This window comes from Panthera onca, chromosome E3 (assembly GCF_046562875.1).
Source record: "Panthera onca isolate mPanOnc1 chromosome E3, mPanOnc1 haplotype 2, whole genome shotgun sequence".
NCBI lineage: Eukaryota > Metazoa > Chordata > Mammalia > Carnivora > Felidae > Panthera > Panthera onca.
Window position 1 is genome coordinate 18,462,699 of NC_138354.1, and position 12,381 is coordinate 18,475,079.

Here is a 12,381-nt window from a genome sequence, read left to right on the forward strand (position 1 = left end):
CTTCCTCATATGCTTCTGTATTTTCTTTAAGTTTTTTTTTCCTTAACAAAACAATTGCTTCTCTTTACCCTTCTTCTTCTTCTTCTTCTTCTTCTTCTTCTTCTTCTTCTTCTTCTTCTTCTTCTTCTTTAAAGATTTTAAGTAATCTCTACACCCAACATGGGGCTTGAACTCACAGCCCCAAGACCAAGATCAAGTCACATGCTCCACTGACTGAGCCAGCCAGGTGTACCACATTGCTTCTTTATAATTTATGAACTAGCCCCAGCTTTACTGAGATATAATTGACATATAATATTTTGTTTTGAACTTCTAAATTATATTTTTTAAGTTTATTTGTTTAGAGAGAGAGAGAGAGAGAGAGAGAGAGAGAGGGAGCATGTACGCATGAGCAGGGGAGGGGCAGAGAGAGGGAGAGAGATAGAATCCGGAGCAGGCTCCACACTGTCGGGACAGAATCCGACTCGGGGCTGGAACTCACGAACTGTGAGATCATGACCTGAGCTGAAACAAAGAGTTGGACGCTTAACCAACTGAGCCACCCAGGCGCCCCTAAATTTTTTTTATTGTAGCAGTAATAAGTGTATGCTCTTCATAAAAAATAAAATCCAGTATTAAATATAAAACAGAAAGTATGTCCTTCCCTTCACCTTTTCAATTCCACTCCCCAGAAGGCACCGGTGTTAACAGTTGTTTGCATTTGCTTAGCAATTTTCCATGAGTATCTGTGTCTTTCTGCCTGCAAATGATGTCATACTATATATATTGTTCTACATTTTGCCTTTTTACACTCAATAGGTGTAATGTCTCTCCAGGTTGATGCATACAGACTTATCTCTTACTTTTAAATAGGTGCTGAATATAGGTGGATATACCATGTGTGTAGCTAACTTTGTACTGCGCTATGATGAGCAACCTTGTACACTTGATCTTGAGCTGCACAAGTGAATCTGTAAATTCTTTTTTTTTTAAAGTAATCTCTATGCCCACCATAGCGCTTGAACTCATGACCCTGAGATTGAGAGTCTCGTGCTCTACTGACTGAGCCAGTCAAGCGCCCCTATAAAGAAAATTCTTAAAGTGGAAGAGACTTGCCAGATCAGAATATGTGCATCTAAGATTTCCATAGACACTACTAAATATTGTCCTCCAAAGTAGCTGCACTTTTCTGCCACCAACAGGGTATGAAGGGTGCCTGCTTGCCCCTCCCTCATCAATACCACTAATTAGCAAGCTCTTAAAACAAACATCTGCTGGAAAACATCAGCTGTGCTGAATTAAAAAACTTGTTTTTATTTTAATTTTTAAATATTTTTTAATGTTTATTCACTTTTTGAGAGACAGAGTGTGAGCAGGGCATGAGCAGAGAGAGAGGGAGACACAGAATCTGAAGCAGACTCCAGGTTCTAAGCTGTCAGCACAGAGCCTGATGCGGGGCTTGAACTCACGAACCATGAGATCATGACCTGAGCTGAAGTGGGACGCTTAACCAACTGAGCCACCCAGGCACCCCTGTATTTATCCATTCTTCTGTTGAAGGGCGGTTGAATTCTTTCTTTTGTTGGTAGTGTGTTGTTGTTGTTTGTTTGTTTGTTTGTTTTTTTGCTATTTATTCGCTGCTGTTATGATTTTTCATATGTATGTCTCATGGAGCACAGGTGCAACACTTGCCCCTGGATATTTGCCCAAGAGTGGAATTGCTGGGTTTTAAGTATGTAAGTATTCAATTTGACAAGAAAATGATAAACTGCCTTTCCAAAATGGCTGAATGGATATACATTCCTACCACCTATGTACAGAAGACGTATTTCTCTTCTCCAACGCCTGGTGTTATTTGACTTCTTAATTTGTGCCATAGACTGCATATAAACCAGTAAAGCAGCTTGTTGTGCCTTGTATTTTCTTGACTACTAGTGATGCTGAGCATGGATCTCTTCATGCGATTTTCAACCATGTTTCCTCTTCTCTCACGTGCATATTCAAGCTTTTTACCCATTGTTTTTCACGGGCTTAATGCTCTTTATTGATTTGCAGAAGGTGTTCAGAGTATCTTGATATGTATCCTTGAGTGATTACATGTGTTTGCACATATCTTCTTCAAATCTGTAGCTTATAATTTAATTCTTTTAATTTTAATATATTTTTATTTATCAATATTTTCTTTTATGATTACTCTTTTGTGTTTTAATTAAGAGATTCTTTGTTACCCCAAGTCTGGAAAGAAATTCCCTTTAGAAATTCCACTTACCAAATAATCCCTCCTTTTTAAAAAAAATTTTTAATGTTTATTTTTGAGACAGAGAGAGACAGAGCACGAACAGGGGAGGGGCAGAGAGAGAGAGAGGGAGACACAGAATCGGAAGCAGGTTCCAGGCTCCAGGCTCCGAGCTGTCAGCACAGAGCCTGATGCGGCGCTGGAACTCACAGACCGTGAGATCATGACCTGAGCCGAAGTCGGACACTCAACTGACTGAGCCACCCAGGCGCCCCAAATAGTCCCTTCTTTGATGTGCTATGCCACCCCCCATCACTTATCAGAGCTTCTTACATTCATTAGTCGATTTTGGTGAATTCCTATTGCTACCAACACCAACTTGTCTTGTCTTCATTACTATAGCTTTTTAACAATCCTGGGAGAACAAGCCTTCTCTATTCTTCTTTAGAAACATCTTCCTGTTCTTAGCCCTTTACTCCTCTCTCTCTCCCTCTCTCTTATTTATTTATTTATTTATTTATTTATTTATTTAAAGTAATCTCTATACCCAGCATGGGACTTGAACTCATGACCTACAGATCAAGAGTCGCATGCTCTTCTAAGCCAGCCAGGCACCCCACTGCCTATATATTTTTTAACTGACTTGTTGAGTTTCATAAAAAAATTCTGTTTTAAGTTTAGTAGCATTGTATTGACTCTTACAAATCAATTTGGAGAAAATGGTATCTTTACAATCCTGAGTTTTCCTCTCCATGAACACAAGATATCTCCACTTCCTAAATAATAAATCTTGAAGATTAGTCCAGATCTTCATGTTAGGATCTACCATATATTTAAAACTCTTTATTTCTTCGTTTGTTTGTTTGTTTATTAGAGAGAGAGAGTACATGAGCAGGAGAAAGGGATGGGGGGGTGGCGAGGCAGAGAGAGAATCCCAAGCAGGCTCCGAGCTCAGTATGGAGCCTGATGCAGGGCTCAATCCCACAACTTTGGGATCACAACCTGAGCTGAAATCAAGAGCTGGACGCTCAAGCGACTGAACCATCCAGGCGCCCCAGATCTATGTTATATTTTTAAAAGCCAGGGGTGCCTGGGTGGCTCAGTCGGTTGAGGGTCTGACTTGATTTTGGCTCAGGTTGTGATCCCAGTGTCGTGGGATGGAGCCCCGTGTCAGGCTCCCCGTTGAGCATGAAGCCTGCTTGAGATTCTCTCTCTCTCGACCTCTGCCCCTGTCTCCTGTGCATGGTCTGTCTGTCTCTGTCTCTGTCTCTGTCTCTCTCTGTCTCTCTGTGTCTCTCACATAAAATTTTAAAAATTAAAAAAAAAATTTAAGCCATATTGGTCCTTTCATTCTGTGAATGTCAAATGATGTGTTTAATCAATCTCCCATTTTGGACAGTGGAATTGTTTTCATTCTCTAGGTTCTAGAAACAATACTTTAGCGGATACACTTGTAGTGAATATCTTCACGTATATGAAAAACAGTATTTGGTTTGTTGTGGGGTTGTTTTAGTATCTCTCTGTGGCTTACCTAACCAGCCTGGCCTGCGCCCCCGCACTATGGCTTGTAGGTGTCCTCATTCCTTGTTCCTCCCCATGTTCCTCCCCCATGTCTTCCCCAGGAGACTGACAGCGGCTCTGTGACCCCCAGGTGTTGAGGTCAGCATCCTCCAGGGACTCTACAGTCGCTTCTCCTGAAATTAACGGTGGGATGGGGAGGTTAGGGGTAAAATAAACTGATTTCCTTAGACAAGAAAAATTGCTTTGTTTCTAAGAGGTCCCAGGCTCTTCCTACACAGTTCAAAGCCCCCCACCAGCCCAGCGAACCTGAGGGGTTAGCGTCATTAGCCTGAGACACTGCGAGTTCCCAGTTCATAGAGCATTTTAGAGACCTCAACCGGAGACCAACCTGGGGTTGTCTCAGCAGGTCTTGGGAAATGTTTATTGAGGAGTAGAGCAGGGTGTGAGTATATCAACACACACTTGCGAACTGATTTTTCTCCTTTCAAAGTTTTAAAGATTTCCCTCGTCTGTGTCAGCGGGATCATTGTTTTGTTAATGAAAAGTCAACATTCATTTGCATCACTGAGGGCCTCTCCTCCTCATTCACAGTGGGGCTCGGGAGGGCGAGGAACTGGTATTAGGGAAAGAGTGACCGCAAAGACCTGGTTTCTCATCTGACCTCAACACCTAACACGGGCGATGCCTCAGTCCATAAATATTATAATCACTCAGAACATTTACAGAATAATTACCCTAATAGCAGCTATTTCCTGGACAGCTGCCATGCTCCAAGCACTATAGGAGGCCTTTTTCTTTTCCAGCAGCTCTTAATCCCTGAAGCCCTGTGAGGTCTGAAGCCTTGTCCCTCGAGCTCAGAGAGGTTAACTGGCCTCAAGTCTCAAAGCAAATAGCCTGCAAAGCAGGGATTGAAAATCGTATTCTGTACGTCCCTAAACTCTGCCTGTCTTGAATTTTTCACGAATTTTGTAAGCCCTTTTCATCTTTGTGCCTCATTGTACTTATGTATAAAATGGACATGATCAGACCAGCCATGCCTGCCTCTCTATATAAGTGTGAGATTAATTATATTCTTACTATTAAATAGGCAACCCAAGCAGTCAGTGCTGGAGGCAGACCAATATTAGCAGTAATCCTTTTTTTCTTTAAGTTTATTTATTTATTTATTTGGACAGCAGGGGAAGGGCAGAGGGGGAGGGAGAGAGAGAATCCCAAGCAGGCTCTGCACTGTCACCATGGAGCCCGATGTAGGGCTCAGTCCCACGAACCATGAGATCATGACCTGAGCTGAAACCAAGAGTTGGACGCTTAACCAGCTGAGCCACCCAGGCATTCCTCAACTTAATTTTTAAAAACTTAGTACATCACAGAGAGCTTTCTCTGTTTCTGCAAATGCAGACACACATCATTCTTTTTAATTTTTTTAATGTTAATTCTTGAGAGAGAGAGAGAGAGAGAGAGAGAGGGAGACAGAATATGAGTGGCAGAGGGAGGGAGACACAGAATCTGATCCGATGCAGGCTCCAGGCTCTGAGCTGTCAGCACAGAGCCTGTCGCAGGGCTCGAACCCACGAACTGTAAGATCATGACCTGAGCCAAAGTTGGACACACAACCAACTGAGCCACCGGCGTTCCCCCCACCTTTTAAAAAATTTTTACACCTCATTCTTTTTAACATCTCCATGTTTACCCACTGATGGTCATACGAGCTTATTTAATAGATCTCTGTGGATAGACATTTGGGTTGTTCCCAGTCTTCGTGCTACGGTGAACAGGGTTTCTGGGAATGTTCTTTATTGTTGTTGTTATTACAGAATTATAATCCATATACCATAAATTCCAACCCTTTCATGTATACAGTTCAAGCATTTTTAGTATATTCACAAAGTTGTTCAATTATTACCACTAATTCGGGGAACATTCTTGAACACAAATTTTTATGGCTTTGTATGAAGGTGTCAGCAGGAGGCACTTCTAGAGAGTGGTTGCTGAGCTTTGGGGAGATGATTCCCTCCAATGGGGAAAAAGGTAGGTTATTTGTTATCCACAAGCAAAAACCCTGGGCCTAGAAGCTTGGGATCACCACATTAGCCCTGTCATATTGAGCACATGGCTATGGCAATGACTGCCCAGTCCCTTAGAGAAAATCAGGTCCATCTGAAATTCCACACACTGGATTTGCTTAAAACAGGCCAGCCCCCTACATTTTCCAGTTAGAACAGGCTAATGATGAGAAATGCCCCAGTGACATGTGTATTGTAATGGCTCAGTTCACAGACCATGCTATAGTATGGTCCTTTAAAAATCTAATTATGGGGGGTGCCTGGGTGGCTCAGTGGGTTAAGCTTCCGACTCTTGGTTTAGCTCAGGTCATGATCTCACGATTCGTGGGTTTGAGCTCTGCGTAAGGCTCCGTGCTGATGGTATAGAGCCTGCTTAGAATTCTCTTTCTCCCCCCACCCCCGACTCTCCCCTGCTCGTGTTCTCTCTCTCCCTCAAAATAAATAAACTTAAAAAAAAGAAGCTAAATTGGATAATGTCATTCCTCTGCTCTAAAACTCTCCAAAAAAAAAAAAAAAAAAAAAAGGTACAGCCAAAATAAACAAATAAACTTTGCAGTGGCTAGCACCTCACTCAGAATAGAAGCCAAAGTCCTTACAAAGGCCTACAAGGCCCTGCATGATCTGGTCTCCACTTATCTCCCAAACCCCTCAGCTCACCCTGCTCCAGCCACGCTAGCCCTCAGGCTCCAGCCCACCTAGCACATTTCCACCTCAGGGACTTCGCACTGCTGTTCCCTCTGCCTAAAGCATTCCTCTCCCAGATGACTGCATGCTTCCTTTCCTCATTTCATTCCCACCTCTGCTCCCTTAAAATCCCTTTGAGAAACTCTCTTTAATCCTTGTATATAAAATAGCACCCCAGAACTTTCTAGCCCATACCTTACTTTCTCTCCATAACATGTATTGCCAACCAACATGTATTTATTCCTTTACTCTCCATCTACCCCCTCTAGAATTTTAATCTCCCAGAGAAAAATACCTTTGCCCTTTCTGGTCAGTGTCACATTGCTAAAACAGAGTCTGATATACGGTAGGTAAATAAATATTTGTTGATGGAAGAAATGAATGAGTAGCTTTCACTGAGGCAAAAAAACAAAGGTTATTAAACAAACAAACAAACCCAAAGAGCAGGGGGAGAGGGGAACGGGCAGACATTTGAAGAGGCAATTCACAGAAAACAAAAACACGAATTTTAAATGTCCAGCAAGATGTTCAGGTTCACTCACACTAAAAGAAATGCAGATTCGAATTTCTACAGGGCACGATCTTTCACCTGTGGAATTGGCAAAAATCAAAAAGCTTGTTAGTTTTCTGTGTTAGCAAGCGTATGGGAAAACAGGTCCTCTCAACACTGTGGACGAGCATGAAAATTGGCAGTTGACACAAGGTTTGTGCAGGGGAACTCAGCAGCATCTAAAATTTGAAAGCATGGACTCTTTGGCTCAGCAAATCTCTGCCTAGAAATTTATCCTGCAGATTTATTTGCTCAGGTATACAAAGAGGTGGGTATTCACTGCAGCACTCCTTGTTCCAGTGGTAAAAGACTGGAAAGAACCTAAATGTTCACTAATGGAGAATGGCTAAATATATTATGGTATAGCCTTACAAAGGCAAGCTATAACCCGCAAGAGATAGTTACTTGAGAAAAGCAGCACACAGAACAGTGTGTACTATATGTAAACATTTGTTTAAAAGAAGGAAAAAAAAATGAATTGTGCTGGAGAAACAAACAGGAAATCAACATGGTATCTCTGGAAAGGAGAAATGGAGCAAGGCAGGAGGGTATCAGGGGAAGGAAGGACACTTTTGACTCTGTCTTTTGTTACAAGCTACAAGACTTTTTATGTTAATTACACTGGCAGTTGTTTTAACTTTTAAGAACAGGTAATACATACACTGGGAGACAAAGACCCAAAGATACAAAAGGATAAACAGTAAAAAGTAAGTCTGGGCTAAAAATACCAAAAAAGCAAAAAGCCCCACAATGAAAGGGGCATAGGAGCCAACTGAAAACTGGGGAGTAATAAGTAAAGTAATACTGGAGTATGGCCTAAAGCAGAAAAGAAATACCCATGAATCCATCATAGCATAAATACATGATAGAATAAATAAATAAAGCAAGAAGAGACAACTTTCCCATGCAGAAGAATTCCAAGTAATTTGTGTGGATACTCTGCCCTCAAGGAGGTGGAACATAATTTCTCAAGTCTTATAGTAAGGGCTGTGCAGAGCGACTTCCTCTCAGAGTAAAATGTGCAAAGAAGGGGGAAAGAGCAATTTTGCAGTGGAAGCTGATAAGCCCTCCCTCAGCCACAGTGATAAGTCATCTCGAAGGCATGTACCGTCCATACAATGTGATGAAAACGGCACTTTACCTCTGCTTCCTCCCCAAACCCCTGCTTCCTCCCCAAACCCGTAACTCTAGTCTAATCCTAAGAAAGACGACAAGCCCAAGTAAGGGACATATTCTAAAATACCTGATGAATACTCCTCAAAACTGTCAAGATCATCAAAAACAAGGAAAGTCTAGAAAAGTCATGGTTAAAAGGAGTCTAAGGAGATATGATGACTCCGTGTAATGTGGTATCCTTGTGGTGGGATCCTGGAACACAAACGATGTTAGGTAAAACTAAGGAAATCTGGGGTGCCTGGTGGCTCAGTTGGTTGAGCGAGCATCCGACTTCAGCCAAGGTCATGATCTCATGATGAGTTCGATAATCACATCAGGTGAGCTTAAGCCCTCTTGTGAGATTCTCTCTGTCTCTCTCTCTCTTCTCTTTCTGTCCCTTTCACTCTCTGCCCCTTGCTCACTCACGCCCTCTTTCTCTCTTTCAAAAAAAAATGAATGAAAGTTTTTTTATGTTTATTTAGAGAGAGAGTGTGAGCAGGGGAGGGGCAGAGAGAAAGAGAAACACAGAATCCGAAACAGCTCCAAGCTCTGAGCTGTCAGCACAGAGGCTCGAATCCACAAACTGTGAGATCACGACCTGTGAGACCATGAGCCAAAATCTGACGCTCAACCAACTGAGCCACCCAGGTGCCCCATGAATGAAATTATTAAAACAAAACAAAACCAGGGTGCTTGGGTGGCTCAGTTGTTTAAGGATCTGACTTTGGTTCTTGTCATGATCTCACGGTTCATGAGTTTGAGCCCCACATCTGGTGAGCTCTTGCCCTGCTTCAGGTGTGTTCGTGCCCCGCTTTGGGTGAACACAAGCCCCGCTTCTCTCTCTCTCTCTCACCCTCTCTTTGCCCCTCATGAGATTTTCTTTCTCTGCCCCTCACACCTTCTCTCTCAAAAACAAACAAACAAAAAAAAAAACGCTAAGGAAATCTGAATAAAATATGGACTTAAGTCAATAATACATCAATACTGATTAACTGATTAACAAATGCGAGATGTTGGGGCACCTGGGTGGCCCAGTTGGTTGAGTGTCCAACTTCGGCTCAGGTCATGATCTCACGGTTAGTGGGTTCAAGCCCTGTGTCGGGCTCTGTGCTGACAGCTTGGAGCCTGGAGCCTGCTTAGGATTCTGTGTCTCCTCTCTCTGCCTCTCCCCCCCCCCCCCCCTTGCATGCGCTCTCTCTCTCTCTCTCTCTCTCTCTCTCAAAACAAACATTTAAAAAATTTTTTTAAAAATGTGAGATGTTAATAGGTGTTAATACAGGAAACTGAGTTTAGGGGATATAAAAAAATCTATGTACTCTTTTACTATCTTTGCCATTTTTTTTTTTTTTTTTTTTTTTTTTTTTTTACATCTAAGACTGTTCTAATAGTAAGTTTAGGGGCACCTGGGTGGCTCAGTTGGTTGAGTGTCTGACTCTTGATGTCAGCTCAGGTCATGATCCCAGGGTTGTGGGATTGAGCCCTGCGTGGGGGTCCATGCTGGGAGTGGAGTCTGCTTTAGATTCTCTCTCACTCTCCCTCTGCTCCTCTCTTCCCACCTCTAATTAAAAAAAAAAAAAAGAATAAAAAATAATCAAACTTATTTTTTAAATCTTTCCAAATATGTATGTCTCCTTTCTTCTAACTCCATACATCATATAAATTTCTCTGAACTTCAACCTACCCATCTTGAAGTAAGGGACCTGTTTATAATCTTTCCCACTGCGATCAGTAACAACACTCTCATTTAGTGAACGTCCAGTGTGTACTCAACTCTGTGCTAAGTACCCTCTGTCTGCATCATTCTATGTAACCATCACAATGAACCTGGGGGCTGGAACTGTCATTTTCTTTGGAAAGTGGAAACCAGCTAAAGACCAAATTCACAGAGCTGATTGGTGGAGACCAAACTTAAACTCTGATCTGTCTGATGAAGAAGGCTCTTAATCTGTGTTCTTCACTGGCTCAGGCTCCTTCTTCCTTCTGTGCCACTAGCTCTGTGCTCCTCACCTCAAAGTCTGTTGTGGAAGACGTGCCTTCCCAACAAACGGCGTGTAAGGAAGCATTCTCTTTGATTGAGCTCTAATATCTGCTTCTAAGAGTTTCTGATCAGAAAGGCATCACCGATAAGGACAGCAATAGGTTTTTGAGCACCTACTCTGTGCCAGGCACTGTTCTAAGAAGTTTGTGCTAGTTGACTTAGTGAATTCACACAGTAATACTAGGAGAACCCATTAAAACTCCCATCTTCAGACATTGCTGATAGGAATGTAAGATAGTGCAGCCGCTTTGGAAACTAGTTTGGCGGTTCCCCAAAATGATAAACTAAGAGTTAAGAGTTACCATAGGACCCAATAATTCCAATCCGAGGAACATACCTAAGAGAATTTGGAATGTGTTCATCTTGGGGCGCCTGGGTGGCACGGTCAGTTGAGCGTCCGACTCTTGTTTTCAGCTCAGGTCATGATCCCAGGGTGGCAGAATCAAGTATGGATCCTGCTTGGGATTCTCTGTCTCTCCTTCTGCCCCTCTCCCCTCTCTCTCTAAGGTAAAAAATGTGTTCGGGGCGCCTGGGTGGCTCAGTCGGTTAAGCGTCCGACTTTGGCTCAGGTCATGATCTCGCCGTTTGTGAGTTCAAGCCCCGTGTCGGGCTCTGTGCTGACAGCTCAGAGCCTGGAGCCCGCTTCGGATTCTGTGTCTCCCTCTCTCTGCCCCTCCCCTGCTCATGCTGTGTGTCTCTCTGTCTCTCAATAATAAATAAACGTTAAAAAAATTAGAAAAAAAAATGTGTTCATACCAAAACTTGTACACGGATCTTCACAACATTATTCATAGTAGTTAAAAGAAACAACTTAAACATCTGCAACTGAAGAATGAATAAACACGATGTGGTACGTCCATATAATGGAGTACTGTTTGGCAATAAAAAGGAAAGTAGTACGGATGCAAGCTACAATACGGATACACCTTGGATACTTACAATGCTGAGTGAGTGAAACCAGTCATAAAAGAGTGAGTGACTTATATGGTATGTGAGTTATATCTTAATAAAATTGTTTTTAAAATCCTCCATTTTAGGGGCGCCTGGGTGGCTTGGTCGGTTGAGCGTCCGGCTTCGGCTCAGGTCATGATCTCACGGTCTGTGAGTTCGAGCCCCGCGTCGGGCTCTGGGCCGATGGCTCAGAGCCTGGAGCCTGCTTCCGATTCTGTGTCTCCCTCTCTCTCTGCCCCTCCCCTGCTCATGCTCTGTCTCTCTCTGTCTCAAAAATAAATAAACGTTAAAAAAAAAATTAAAAATAAATAAATAATAAAAAATAAAATCCTCCATTTTCGGAGCACCTCTCTCTTTGCTAGATGGGGTGCTGCCCAATTCAGCAATCATTTAATAGATCCAGTTAGATCTTCAAATTAAAACGAAAAAACCCTCCATTTCACAAATAAACCGTGGTGCACATATAAGCCCGTGGCTCAAGCTTACGTAGCTGCACTTCGGAGCTCATCCAGAACAAAGAACTGCATTTCCAAATAGCAGCCTCAGGACAGTGAAGTGATTTCGTGTTTTCCTCAGCATTGACAGTCTTTCTGGATTCTTCTTTTCCCTCTGCCTGAGGAGCTCCTGAGTTGGGATTAGGACGTGTGGGGATGGTTCAAATGGCGCACGGTGGTTATGAGGACAGGCCCCAAGAGGCAGCCCTGGGGATTCCTGTCCTTCAACCTTTTTTCTTTTTGAGGCATGTACGGTTGCTCCTCCCAGTCCACACGTGTCAGCTTCAGGAAAGCTGGGATTTTTGTTTACCTCTGTATCCGCAGCCACTATTCAGTGCCTGGCATGACGAAGTGAGAGTGGTTGAAACAATAAAAGGCAGTTCAGACAAGTGAATCCATTGAGGTAAGAGGTGGGTTTCTGACTTGGGTGCTGATAACAGAGATGGAAATGGATTGGGCTGGAGAGCACAGCATCAGATCTAGGAGATGACTGGGTATCTGAGTTACTTGTGGGGGGATCTAGGAGAGATTGGATATACATATCTAGAAAGTATTATTCTTCTGGGGCGCCTGGTTGGCCCAGTCAGTTAAGCGTCTGACTTCAGCTCAGGTCATGATCTCATGGTTCATGAGTTAGAGCCCCTCATGTGGCTCTCTCCTGTCAGCAAAGAGACGGCTTTGGATCTTCTGTCCTCCTCTGTCCCTCCCCC